The sequence below is a fragment of the Hyperoodon ampullatus genome, assembly GCF_949752795.1.
Source record: "Hyperoodon ampullatus genome assembly, chromosome: 1".
NCBI classification, from domain to species: Eukaryota; Metazoa; Chordata; class Mammalia; order Artiodactyla; family Ziphiidae; genus Hyperoodon; species Hyperoodon ampullatus.
The window spans coordinates 203,011,455-203,026,623 of record NC_136914.1 but is presented as its reverse complement, the minus strand read 5'-3'; the positions used below and the strand labels follow the sequence as shown (position 1 = coordinate 203,026,623).

Genomic DNA, 15,169 nt, shown 5'->3' with positions numbered 1-15,169 from the left:
GGTAACTCAGAAATGATTCTTGCAAATTAGTATCTTTCACCTCCACCTAGGACAATAAATTAGCAGTACATAACACTTACAGCAAGGTGAGTTGCCAAAAGTACTTAGTGAATCCAGCCAGACACACAATGTGCTTGCTGCAGGTCTACTGACGGTCAAGGTCACATCGACTTTCCTGACAAGGAAACGAATGAGCCAAGCCAGCTGGGCCATTTCCTGGAGGCTCACAAAAAAATGACTCACAGCCTCATTGCTTTGCAGAAGGGAAGAGGGGTGAAGTGGCTTCTGCTGCTGCAGGTGTCTGGGGACTAGGGAGCCATTCTTCAGCAAATATGTATTCTCAAGACACGGTCATCCAGCCTATCCCATGCCTTGCTGCTATCCTTACATACAGGCCGAACTGCCAGACAGGCAGGCCTGGACATCGAGGCACAAGAGAGAAGAGGCTGCTTCCAACGCCCTCCTTTCATTTCCTCAGTTCCCTGCAACCGTCGACCATCTCAAAACACATGCAGCATTATTAACTTTGACAATCAAACTGGAGGAAGGGGCATCCTCAGCCCCTCCTGGGCAACTCTGGTCTGAACCTACCTAACAAGAGAGAGTTAGGTGACACCTGCAGCTCTACAGAAAGAGTACATGGCATAAGTATAATTATTCATTCATTCATTCCACACCTATTGAATGCCCAGTGTGCCAGGGCACTGGTCTAGGTGCTGGAGGTACCACCATGAGCAAAACAGTCAAGAACCCTTGCTCTAATGGGCAAAGGAAACATTCCACATTTCCAAATAATATTTATCAGCAGTCATCTCTGAATAAGTGGAACTGCAACAAAATTATTAGAAATCCAAAAATAATCTTGTGAAAGTTCAATCTAAATTATCAAAATTGCAACACAGGCTGCCCAATTTCCTCCCAACCTAATGAATCATCCTTTTATGGATGCTACTCAAGACAGTGTTTCTAATCAGCATTTGCCTACTTTTATCTTCTTATAAGATTGTAAGTTCCTTGTGCAAGGCAGCATTAAACCCAAAACATTACACTGAGCACAACATCATATACTCTAACAAAGTGATAACTGAGAATGGCTTCTTTCTCACTGATCTACTTTTCCTTGCCCCTAGTCCCTGACCAACCCTCACTGAGCGCTAAGATTTGGGGGATGAGGAGAAAAAGAAGCTGAATTGGCAAATGCAGGCATTCCCAGGAAGGCGAGTTCACTTTTCTCCATGCTCTACAAAAATTATAACCCAGGGACACAGCAGTCAGTTTGGGGATTTAAGAGGCAAGAGGATAATCAGCAATTTCTGCTAGTCTGAGAAAAAAGGGTTCTTTTATGTAAGTGATCCAGGTTCATACATGGTGGACCAAAGCTAAGTCAAATCCTTCTTCAAACCATTTTGGTCATATGCCTGACAATGCAGAATTTAATTCAATGCTGAATTCACCAATTTAAAAAAAAAAAAAAAAAAAAAAAAAGGAAGAGTCACACTAAACGGGGATGGAGCAGGATTATGTTGTCAAAATGTTGCAATTTAATCCCACTACTGGGCATATACCCAGAGAAAACCATAATTCAAAAAAGACACATGCACACCAATGTTCACTGCAGCACTATTTACAATAGGCGGGTCATGGAAGCAACCAAAATGCCCATCGACAGATGAATGGATAAAGAAGATGTGGTACATATATACAATGGAATATTACTCAGCCATAAAAAGGAACGAAATTGGGTCATTTGTAGACACGGGGATGGGCCTAGAGACTGTCATACAGAGTGAAGTAAGTCAGAAAGAGAAAAACAAATATCGTATATTAACGCATATATGTGGAATCTAGAAAAATGGAACAGATGAACCGGTTTGCAAGGCAGAAATACAGACACAAATGTAGAGAACAAACGTATGGACACCAAGGGGGGTGTCCCTTGGGGATGAACTGGGAGATTGGGAGATTGGGATTGACATGTATACACTAGTATGTATAAAATAGATAATAAGAACCTGCTGTATAAAAAAATAAAATAAAATTCAAAAAAAAAATGTTGCAGTTTAACAACTGTTTATGGCCCCAAGCAATGTCTGAGACATCCTTCCACTGACCCAGACCCCTCTTTCCCAGTTCAGAGAACTCACAAAGATAGTAATGCTGGAATCCTTTGGATTAGCTTATTATTTAAGAAGACAGTGTTCGGGGCTTCCCTGGTGGCGCAGTGGTTAAGAATCCTCCTGCCAGTGCAGGGCACACAGGTTCGAGCCCCGGTCCGGGAAGATCCCACATGCCGCGGAGCAACTAAGCCCGCGAGCCACAACTACTGAGCCCACGTGCCACAACTACTGAAGCCCGCACACCTAGAGCCTGTACTCCGCAACAAGAGAAGCCACCACAGTGAGCAGCCTGCGCACCGCAACGAAGAGTAGCCCCCGCTCACCGCGACTAGAGAAAGCCCACGCACAGCAACAAAGACCCAACGCAGCCAAAAATAAATAAATACACACACACACAAAAAAAGAAGACATACTGCAACAGCATATATGTTCATGGCTAGTGGAATTCATTCCTTCACTGTACTTGATTTAAGAATCTTTTGGCAACTTTTTCTAAGCAGCCTATGCATTTATAATCTTTAAATTCTGGGAAGGAGGCAGGGAGAGACAGTTATTTGTTTATTACTGACAATAAGCCAGCCTCTGTGCTAGGACTTCATTTAACCAACATCTCACTTAATGTGACAACAACCCCATGATGTAGGTATTATTATCTTTATTGTTCAGTTGCAGAAACTGAAGCATATGGAGACCTTGCCCAAGGTCACACAGTAGGCAGAGGAAGAGCAAGGATTTGAATGAAGTCTCTGGCTCCAAAGACTCTTTCCTTTACAATAATACAGGAGTCATGATATTAAACCAGAAGTTGCCAATAAGGCAAAAACCAGAATTGAGGGTCAGTTGAACGCTGAGCAGACATGCATGTCCCTGGTCAGTGCTCCGGAATCCTGTCTATAAGACTGTCACTTATACCGGATCTGACAGTGATGTTCCCAAGGATGGAGTCAGGGCGCTGGGGCCCCAGGACTCCCATTCTGACCCACTCTGGGGCTGAGCTCTGTGAGGTAAATGACTGGGGAAGTCCTTAAGTTCTCATATGTTCCCAACACACAATGGGTCCCCACACAAGGAGCAAGCTGGCATGGAAGGTCTTCCATGCCTTGGATCTCAACTAACCTGGTGAAGTGCTTGTCATCTGGCCAGTGGAGGCTAAAGGAGACTAGGGCTGAAGGCCCCCGAGTTTCTCATTTCACAATCAAGGAATCTGAAGAAAGAGGGTTTTGTCAGAACAGGACAGCAACTGCCAGGCTTCTAGGGCAGGAGATAATCTCCAGACCTAAAGCCTTTTTATTTCCAGGAGTTTTGAGTAGAGGCTGCTAGGCCGACACAGAACATCTAAGATAAAAATAAAAGACCTTTCTTATCTTTCTCGGGTTGTGCACAAGCACATTTAAATGCCCTAGAGTTCTGACTCAAAAAACACAGAAATGAATACTAACCCAACCCCCAAACCAATGGGAGCGCCACAATCAAAGTCAAACCAAGATATTGTCATGTCATGAATGCGAGGCTTGGCATCAATAAAAGGATCCTGAAGTAATTATTTTGGGGAATGCCATAGGAAGAATTCCAAGCTCAGAACAAAGATTTGCAGAACCTTGCCAAGTAGAAATGTTAAGGACTGCTCAGCTGCCAGAAACCAAGAACACTAGATTATCTGTGTCCTGGGGCTGGACAAAGGCAGACGTGTAGCAAGCCTGCCGAGGCAAGAAAACACACCTCTCCTGGGCTCCGAGCAGGACAAGGAGTTCTACAAGTCACAGGGCTTGTTTCTTCTACAAGGCATCCATGAAAACCTGTGGATGCCCTCCTACTATTGTACTGAGTCTTCCCAGAAGTTGTCTGGGCAAACAGCCCTCAATTGCAATTACTTGCTAAACATCAAATGATATATTTCAGAGAGGGAGGATCTTAACCTACGCTGATATCTCGTATTTTACAGATGAAAAACATGAGCTTCAGTGACGTTAGGTAATCATTCAAGGACACACAGCTAGTAAGCAGTGGAGCCAGCATTACAACCAGGTCTGTGTGGCTCCAGAATGGCTTGAACACGCATGGAGACAGTATTTTGATATTATACCCGTCACTTCCCCCTCTCCTGTGACATGATAGTCACAGTCGCATCCAGCCACCCGGGATATACCATGGAGATGAGAAGGATGCAACACTGGATGAACTGGTCTTGCCCTGGAGGATTGATTTATTCGATTACACAGTTAGAGAGAAAAGACAGCAGACACAGAGACAAACGTAGGCACCCTACAACAAACGTGAGGGGAGGAGTAGAGGCGGTAAATGCACGAAGGGCTTGAAGAAGGGAAGCTATTGAGGGGTAAAATGGCCAAAGAAAGTTTTACCAAGAGATGGCTAACTAAAAATCATGGAGAGTTTGCGGGGAGAAGGTGAACACACTAAGCAGGGCCAAGCATGACTGAAAGCATGGAAACAAGGGCACATGGGGCATCTGAGAAAGGCAGACGATAGGCAAAGATCAGCTGGAGGTACAATGCATACATGTGTATATTTACTGAGTACCTGTAACCAGCATATCTTTTCTTTCTGATGACTACTACTAAAATATGATAAATCTTGAAGTTGACTTTGTGGGGGGGATGTGGGAGGTGGAGAGAAGACATCCTTGGCAATGGTACAGCCTTAGCCTTCTAAAAAGAGAGAAAAATCAGAGCTTCCCTGGTGGCGCAGTGGTTAAGAATCCGCCTGCCAATGCAGGGGACATGGGTTCAAGCCCTGGTGCGGGAAGAACCCACATGCCGCGGAGCAACTAAGCCCGTGTGCCACAACTACTGAGCCTGCGCTCTAGAGCCCGCGAGCCACAACTAGGAGCCCACGCACCGCAACTACTGAAGCCCACGTGCCTAGAGCCCGAGCTCCACAATAAGAGAAGCCACTGCAATAAGAAGCCCTCGCACCACAGCGAGAAGCCCTCGCACCACAGCAAAGAGTAGCCCCAGCTCACCGCAACTAGAGAAAGCCCATGCACAGCAATGAAGACCCAACGCAGCCAAAAATATATAAAATAAATTAAAAAATATATATATAGAAATAGCTCATAAACAATCACAACAAATAAACTTTTAAAAGCTTTTTTAAAAATAAAAATAAAAAGAGAAAAATCAAAGTAGCGGAAGCTGAAACCAGTTTACAACAGCTTCCTAAGGCTTCTGCCTCTTGCTTCTCTGCCCCCTAACAAGAAAATCCTTTACTGCTGACAATCAATCACCCCACTGATATTTATCACCTTCATGGATAAACATTTACTGCCCTCTCTGGAGAGTCCAGGGGTCTCCGAAACTCACCACTGACAGGGGGCTGTCACTGATGGTTAGTGTGCTGTTGCTGTATCTGCAAGTTCAGCTTTATCAAGTACAACAGCAGCCTTGTTTGTTTTTATACCAAAATGCTAGGTTCATTTTTCCTGAAAACAGTTCACCAAACTGTCAAGTAGCCAAGAATTACATGAAAATCAGCAAGCTACAACTCAGGGCTGTCCCCAGAAATATTTCACGTCTCCTCACAAATTGCTCTCTAAACCAAAGATCGGAATAAGAAAAAAAGGGGGGGGGACCTAGGTCACACCGACTACATGATACACTCTCACATGTAACTTGGAAAGAGAACTCCATTTAGGAAAAGTAGTCTTCAAGGTCCCCACTAAATCTGATTTCATCCTTCACTTATATTTAACTTTAGGGCAGGGAAGAGAGAGGCTCCACTTTTGGTGCAATGGTGGTAGGAGCAAGGAAAGGGCTAACATCATGGTCATTTTATTAAAGGTACCTTAACTCTAAGTCCCTGGAAGCAGCTCCGGGCCCCCTCGGTGCAAAGTCATAAGAGCAAGTGTGCACACTCTCCAGCGAGAGATCATCTTGGTTGTGATTTTATAGGAAAATCCACTTTTTTTTAACATCTTTATTGGAGTATAATTGCTTTACAATGGTTAGTTTCTGCGAAGTGAATCAGCTATACATATACATATATCCCCGTATCTCCTCCCTCTTGCGTCTCCCTCCCACCCTCCCTATCCTACCCCTCTAGGTGGTCACAAAGCACAGAGCTGATCTCCCTGTGCTATGCGGCTGCTTCCCACTAGCTATCTATTTTACATTTGGTAATACCACTCCCTCTTTCACGTGCTCATAAATTCAGCAAAGTTATTTATTCTCAGGCCTATCTCCTCTTCTATAGTATAAGCAACTTAAGGGCAAGACGGGTAACTTTCATTTCTGTGTCCCTCACAATACCAAGTAATGCCTCACACAAAGCAGGCCCTCAAGAAAAACTGGTTACATGGATGAAGAGAATTGATGACTAAAGAGAAGATGGTAAAAATGAAGCTAATGCAGCTAAATCCCCGAACATTTGGGCAGGTGACTTTTTCTGGTCACAGAAACCTGAAAAACAGCTAAGAGATAAGGAGTGCACCTGGATGGTACTCTGAGCTCAGTAGGCTTGAGGAAGGGATTGTGAAACCCTCTGGCTATCTAATTTCTCAGCTGAGGAATTTAAAGCACTTAAGCCATCTCAAAAGCAAAACTGCCTTCCTCAAGGCAGAGCTGGGACGTGATCTAAGCCCCCCACCCCGCCCCGTGACAGATTTTCCTTTATGGGGAGTGGGATGAAGCGGCTTCTGGTTTTGCCTCTAGTTCACCAGAAACTCCATTAGCAACACCTGGAAGTCGCCTTTTTTGTTTAAAGGATTGTGAAACTTAATAAGGCCTAGTTGGAAACACAGCTCCTGGCACTAGGCCTTCCCTCAGTTCCTGGATCTTACGTATATCAAATACTACCTCCTCCTTCCTTAGGCTGTTTGGTAACCAAATCTACTCCAGGTCTAAGGTTTCATGGTCAAAACTACCAGCGGAAAACTTCATGACAACTTATCCCTCCCATAAGCTGTAGGGAGTGGGGAAACTTCTGGAACATGCACGCCCACACCCCAAGTAAAATGATGACTGAAGGTGGTGAAACTGGAGAGGGAATCACACCAGATGCAGGGACGCTGGACCTTTCGTCACATTACACCCAACCACGGGCCACACCTGAACCCTGGATTCCCAGGCCGCAGAGAGTGAGGCAACACAGGATGACAGCAGTTTCAAAAACACCTTGACCCGGAGTCCAAATCGTGAAGAAAGCACTACAGCAATGGAGAAGTGGGCAGGAAGACCCTACTCTATAAGCAGAAAACTTAGGGGGAAAATGCTGGAAGGGCCTTTGAGAAAGCATCCCCCATCACAGCAAGAAGTCAGCACAAGTCACTGTCCCTCCCTGAAAAGAAGTAGCAGGTGCCAATATCTTATATTTTATATCCAACATTCCAAAGTCCTTCACTTTTCTCAAGATGCACATTCTTGGCAAGATGTGCTCAGTATTATTGAGAATTACATTTTTTTTTTTCGGCCACACCGTGCAGCTTGTGGGATCTTAGTTCCCCGACCAGGGATTGAACCCAGGCTCTCGAAAGTAGGAGCACGGGGTCCTAACCACTGGACCACTAGGGAATTCCCAGTGTTACAGAAAAGGTGGCACTAACCAATGAGAGACACAACAAAGCATCATCCTTGCAGACATCTCAGGTTTATAAACTACTTTCACATCCCTTTTCATTGTTCCTTATATCAGCTGGTGATAGGGCCAGGCAGTTACCATCCCCACTTGCCGGGCAGTACACTGGTCTGGAAGTGTGAGTTGACCTAGGGTTTCTGACTGAAGAGGCAGAGGTCTTCCCATGGAACCCCAGTAATTGGCTGCCTAGGGGCAGATTTTCCTTTAAGCTAGACTCTGTCAGGGCTCTGGCACTCTACCATGCTACCACCTATTCTCATGACCCTGGGCCAATTACTTCACCTCTCTGAGCCTTCATTACTTTTATCAGCATCACCCAGAGACCGCTCCGAGGCAGCCATTTCTGCGATAAGAGACTCACATGGTTAAAGAAGTTTACCGACCCTTTTGGAGATTCACGATACATGTGCTTTACAGTTAAGCCTCTGAAGGGTCCCACAATTAAGAAGACTGTAAAACCCTAAACCTCCTACATTTCAAACAGCACAGCCTCTCTTACCAAACATCTGTTCATAGCATCATTATCTCTGTGGTGTCTTTCAGCCTCCAAATTCTATGTTCCATCTCTCCCTCAGCAGCGTTGCTCATTAGCTGTGAGACAGCCCCCCCCGCCCCCGCTGCCGCCAATACTGTACCTTGAGGGTGGGCATGGTCAGCCAGACACGGGATGGGGACACCCAGCCTAGGCCCTGGAGAGCTGAGAGAGAAGATACGCAAACAGGGTCTCCTCATTTTCCTAGGTTTCTCTGAACATTTGTGCAATCTCAGATAAGAACAGGATTTTTCCAAAAATTCTCCCTACACTAGAAATTGAGGGCAAAAGTCATAAGTTAATCTTTCACTTTATATACTGGGCAGAGGTTGGAAATGGATATGTGTCCAAAAAAAAAAAAAAAAGTTTTGAGAGGGAAAAAGGGGGGAGTGGGCTGCTATGATTAAAACTTCACCACTAGACCTGTTCAAGTAAAAAAGAAAAAGCTGTGGTTGGAAGAGCACTTTTGATACTCATAGGATTGAACCGTGTCACCGGGGAGTAACTTTTTTAAAGTAGTGTGACACAGGGTTAATTACTCACGAAAACTGAAGAACTATCATAATTAGCTGAATTTTCTAATAGTATTTTTACCCCTAGATCCAAATTAAATTCTCACACACAAGATCCTCTCCTGTAACATTAAGGAATTATTGTCAATTTTTTAGGGTGTGATATGGGAGGGTGGTTACGTTCGGGAACATAGTCCTTTTATCTTTTAGAGATTCAAACAGAACTATTTATGGTTGAGATGATATGAAGTCTGAAATTTGCTTCAAAATAATTTCACTGGGAATAAATGGAAGTGAAAGTGGATACAGTATAGATAAAACAAGACTGGCCAAGACACTAAATCGCTGAGGTTGGGAGATGGGTACATGCTGGTTCATTATACCATTCTCTTTTTTTTTGTAAATGTTTAAAATGCTCCATAATAAAAAAAAAAATTAAAGGATTCTATTCTGAATAATGTCCATTTCTGACCCTAAATAATATTAAGCTTTACAGAGCCCTTAAAACAAATAGGGAACACCAAAAGCTCAAGCAACAAAAGAAAAACACACATAAACTGGAATTCATCAAAATTGAAAACAGTTGTACTTCAAAGGACACCATGAAGAAAGTGAAAAAAAAAAGACAGATTGGGAGGGAATATTTGCAAATCATTTATCTGATAAGGGATTCATATACCTTTCTTAACTGTGAGACTCTGAAGAGGGTTAACTGTAAAGCACATGCATCATGAATCTCCACGAGAAACGGTGGACTTCTGTGACCACGAGGGCCTCTTCCTCTTACAGCAGAAATGGCTGCCTCGGAGCCCTCTCTGGGAGATGCTGATAGAAGTAATGAAGGCTCAAGAGAGGTAAAGTAATTGGTCCAGGGTCATGAGAAGAGATGTTAGCATGGCTAGGTCTAGAGTGCCAGAGCCCTGACAAAGTCTAGTTTAAAGGAAAACCTCCCCTTGGACAGTCACTCACTGGGATTCCGTGGGAAGACCACTGTCCTGTCAGTCAGATAAGGGCCTTTAAAACAAAGGATTGAATAGGCATTTCTCCAAAGAATATATACAAATGGCCAATAAGAACACAAAAAGGGGACTTCCCTGGCAGTCCAGTGGTTAAGACTCTGAGCTTCCAATGCAGGGGGCAGGGGTTCAATCCCTGGTCGGGGAACTAGGATCCTACATGCCGCATGGTGTGGCCAAAAAAAACCAAAAACCAAACAAACCAAAAAAAAAAAAAAAACCAAAAAACAAAAAAAGAACACAAAAAGATGTTCAACATTACTAGTTATTAGGGAAATACAAATCAAAACCACAGTGGGATACTACTTCACACCCACTAGGATGGTTATGATTTTAAAAAAGACAGTATTGACGAGGATGTGGAGAAACTGAAACCCTCATACATCATTAGCAGGGATATATAATGGTGCAGCCACTATGGAAAACAGTCTGGCAGTTCCTCAAAAGTTAAACATAGAGTAACGATTATGACCCAGCAATTCTACTTCTAAGTGTATACTCATGAGAATGAAAACATATGTCCACTCAAAAACTGTATATTTATGTTCAAAGCAGCATTATTCATAATAGCCCAAAAGTGGAAAAAGCTCAAATATCCATCAATTGAGGACTAAATGTGTTACAACCATACAAAGGAATATTAATCGGCCATAAAAAGGAATGACATAGTGATACATGTTACAACATGGATGAACCTTGAAAACACTATGCTAAGTGAAAGAAGGCACTCACAAAATAGCACATGGTATATGATTCCATTTACATGAAATGCCCATAATGGGCAAATAGAGACAGAAAGCAGATTATTGGTTGCCAGCGACTTGGGGGATGGGGCAGGGAGAGGGGGAATGACTGCTGATACAGCATTTCTTTTGGGGGTGATGAAAACGTTCTGAAATTAGCTAGTGGTGAGGTGGTCCAAACTTGTCAATATACTAGAACCCACTAAATTGTATACTCTAAAAGAGTGAATTTTATGGTATGTGAATTATATCTCAATAAAGCTGTATTACAAAAAAGAAAAAAAAAAAGCCACAGAAACCATCCTCACCTCAGAACAGGAAGTACCAAATGGAGGTTGGGGACAGGTGTCAAGAAGCCCGAGGGAGTCCCTCAGCTCGGTACAGTCCACTGTGTGCTGAGAGCAGACAGATCTGTGTGTGGCAGCACTGTGGTCAGAATGAACGACTAACCACAACCCCCCACTCTTTTCCTCACTCAAAAGGCTGCAGTGGTGCGTGTATCAGAATAATAGCATATATCCTAACTTACCTGCTCTAAGAATAAATGATTTCATACCTTATTATTAGAAAATAGTTGTTGAAAAAACACCTCTCATCTGATCACCAAGGCTGATGATATGGAAAGTGATTCACGTGCATTTTGGACAAGGAGTGAACCAAAATATATTCTTAAATTCCTCCACTGAAAACAAACCTTGGGTCAGTAAGGGAAGAGGGAAGTCTTAAAGTTCCCCAGAGCTAAAATAATTAATAACAACAACAACAACAACAAATGCTAACATTTGCCAAGTAATTACTATGTGGCAGGCACTGTTCTAAGTGCGTTACAAGTATTAACTCAGTTAACCCTCACAATAACCCTACAGGCTAGGTGCTTATTAACCCATTTTACAGATGAGGATACTGAGTTAACTAACTAGTCCAAGGTTATATGGAGGCAGTCTGGCTCCAGAGCCTGCACTCTCAGCAATGCCACTTCCAGGCGTCTCTTCTGGGATGACCACCACGGAGGGGTGGTAGTTCGGGCATGAAATTAGACTTGTGTACCACACAGCAATTGGCCAACAGCTCCAGGCCACCTGCTTGACATCTTCCAGGGGCCACAAACCACTTCCTTCAGCACATGGGCAGGCATTTCTACCCTCCTCTGGCTAGAGGCTCACTGCCCTTGTGTGAATCCTACTCCACAGCAAAGGGAGCAACCAGTTTGCAGACAGGGAGACTGGAAGCTAAGCCAATTAGAGACCTATAGGCTTTTGAGAAAGTAAACCGCAATGTTCCCCAGGTGCCCGTGTTAAGAGTCAGAAGGCACATCTTCAAGGATAAGCAGAGGGTGCAGGTGAAGAAATGATGTTCACATGTGTGTGGGGAAGTAAGCCCTTGCATGCCCTACTGATGGGAATGTGAACTGATAAAGCTGTTTGGGGGAGCAACTTGGCACTACTGGCCCCAAATTCCAAATGTACATGCCCTATAAGCCCACAGTCCCCAGTTCCACTTCTAGGAACCTAGCAAACTGCAGAAAGAAATAAGTGCAACAATGTTCACTGCAGCACAGCTTGAAATGGCAATACCTTGGACACAATGTACGTTCATTTATGGAGGCGTAGTCAAATAAATCATGGTCTAAAGCAATTACAGGCACTAAAAAAAAATCAGAGGCATATATGCGATATGAAAAAAGTCTACAATATATTAAGGTTTTAAAAAAAGGTGCATGTTGGGCCTCCCTGGTGGCGCAGTGGTTGAGAGTCCGCCTGCCGATGCAGGGGATGCGGGTTCGTGCCCCGGTCTGGGAGGATCCCATGTGCCGCGGAGCGGCTGGGCCCGTGAGCCATGGCTGCTGAGCCTGCGCATCCGGAGCCTGTGCTCCGCAGCGGGAGAGGCCACAACAGTGAGAGGCCCGCATACCACAAAAAAAAAAAAAAAAAAAAAAAAAAAAAGGTGCATGTTGTTAAAGTACTACATATAATTTATCCCATTTTTGCTTTAAAAACAAATAAAAGAAAATAAAGAACCCTACCCATACCAACAACTTTATTTTATATGTGTGTGGATGTAAGTTTATACATAGGAGTTATATTACTATGTCTATAAATTTGCAGCATAAGCAGAAAACCCAAAAATACACAACCACAAACTCTCACTTTTTCCTCTAAGTATTTTTGTATTTCTCTATTATTTACCATTGTTATGAGCGTGTGTTATTTTTGTGTAATTAAAAACTGATGTGAAAAGGTAAACGGTACCTCAAAGCCCAAAGAAAGGCAGCAATCGGGTCTAAGAAAGGGACTGGAGAGACAGCCAGATTGGTCCTTAAGAGAAATCAGGCCGGTGCAGGTTTTGCGCTCCCAGCTCCCACCCACAGCAACAGCAGCAAGGGGATATGCATAATTAAAGACAAGGGACTCAAGAAAAAAAGAAAGAAGTACACAGGATCAACTTCTCACACAGTTTGACTCTATATTCAAGTCCCAAAGAGCTACTGTGCTCCAAATACTAACTTTCTCTCCCAAATAAACCACAAAACTGTAAATCTGATAATAAACTAAGCTATGGTGTTTTTCATTGTGTCTGTGTTTGGTTGGGTTTTGATACGATTGGAGTGAAACTGCCAGGTGGAATTTTAGATGAGGAAGATTAATTTTTAAACGGCGAACAAAAAGTAGTATGTACAATTTTGAAAAATATGATTATCTTCTCCATGCACCACGCGTGTCTCTGATCTGCAAGAATGTGTAACAAAACAGTGTTACAATGTAAGATCTGTCTTGCTCCATATTTAAAAATCAAAACAGAAATGTTTTGATAACTTCACTCTAGGATCCACCGTTCCAAACCACAAATATTCTTGTAACGTCTTACATTCACTCTCATCTCTTCCAAAACAAGTTTAAATTCTTTAAAACACCTAAGATCGTGAATCAAAACTGAGCCGTGGCTCTATGAGGGTGATGACGGCACCAGGTACAGAAGATATACAGCTCATCTGCTTTCCCACAGAAAAAAGTATGGAAAGATGAAAACCAAAAGTAAATAAATCCAGCTATGGGAATGTAGCTGAGTAAGCGAAAGTATCCCCAAAACCCCAAAAACCCCATCCAGGCAAGACTGACAAGTCTGAGAGGATGACCTACTTTAATTCCCACACTGGGAAAGCCCGGAATTGTATCAACAAGCTGCAGAATTCAATAGGATGAGACTTGTTTCCCTTTTCTTTACCTCCCATGTTGCAATGTTCTGGATTTATTTGTATTTCTTTGTTTGTGGTTTCCACATTTGCATGTGGGTTTTTGGCCAGACTTTGCTCCACCTAGTGGAACTTCAAAGGATGGGCCAAAAGGGAGGTGCCCACTGGCAGACCTCAGCCTGACTGTTGTATGCGGCTGAGTGGACAGGTCACCAAGACCCGCTGTCGCCGTTACCTGTCAACCAGTGGCTGCTCTGTCTGTGCGGTTATAGTGGGATCGGTGGCCCCAGCAGGGCCCACGGTTGGGGTGGTAGGGCAAGGAATGAACCCACCTGGTCATTGCTCCACCTGGTCCTGATGGTCCCTCAAACGTCAGTCCAGCAACTTAAGGCAAGAAAGAAAGAGGCCCTCAGGTGTATGGATGGCCAGGCATTCAAAAGGCTGTTGGAATTCTGAATCCAAAGCCATCTAACTTACCCACAGCACCCACAGAGCAGCCAGCTTGTGCCCAGCACCCACAGATGAGAGGCATCCTGGACCTGGAAGAGAGGGCTCTCCTCCACACACAGCTCTGGTAAGGTCCAGGACTGTCAGCTTCCCTCGTGGCGACCTGAGAACATCTAACAGTTTCTGCAGGCTGAGCGTGTGTGAGAACAAACTAACATTCATGAGGCCGAAAATGAGAGGAGAGCCAAGATCCGGAATGAGGAAAGGAAAAAGTTCTAAGAACATGACTCAGTTCAGATTGGTGGTGGGACCATGGAGGACACAGAAAAAGAAAGTGACTGGCCATCAGGCTTTCACTGGGACAAAAACAAACATTCTTAAAGTGAAACCACAAAGGCAGACCAAAGTGAGAGGAAAGAAGGTTTAAGATGGGGTGACTTAGGGAGGCTCACCTGCTTACTGAACCACAGACTAAAAAAATGTGCTTTTGTCAAAATAGTTGATGTTGGCTGACGATGATGAGCTGACTGGTAACACATGTCAACAAATCTGAGCGACATCAGGATTCAGGACACTAAAGCTTTAAACTGTCCCACCTGAAATTTGTCGTCAGAGGTTATTTCACACACATCTTTTCATAGGAAGGCTGACCTCAAATCCCACGATACTGGGCAGGAGCTGGTAAGGGGATAGCAGGTACCACACAAGGGTTTCTCCACCTTGGCGCTACCGACATTTTGGGGAGGACAATTCTTTGTTGTGGGGGACTACCCTGAGGACATTTAGCAGCACCCCTGGCCTTCATACAACAGATGCCAGTAGTGCTCCTGAGTTACGACAATCAAAAATGTTCCCAGACACGGACAAATGTCCTCAGGCAGGGGCAAAATTGTCTCCAATTGAGAACCACTATTCTACATAGGTTCACCATGAAGAGTTACCTACATAGGTAAAAGATCACAGGGACAAACCTAAACTCAGATATAGAACAGAATCAAGGAAGTCACTTCCAAACTCCCCAAA

The 15,169-nt window shown here is 43.9% G+C and overlaps 1 protein-coding gene across 2 annotated transcripts in view; it reads right to left on the bottom strand.

Annotated features, from left to right (window-relative positions):
* Positions 1 to 15,169, bottom strand: part of WBP1L (WW domain binding protein 1 like) — a gene marked incomplete at both ends in the record, with an annotated part of 56,950 nt that overhangs the window by 34,684 nt on the left and 7,097 nt on the right. Inside the window, one exon of one of the 2 annotated variants that reach the window (XR_013810879.1) lies at positions 14,032 to 14,083. The exons of the other annotated variant lie outside the window; for it this stretch is intronic. The remainder of the gene's footprint in view (positions 1 to 14,031; positions 14,084 to 15,169) is intronic. 2 annotated transcript variants of the gene reach the window in all.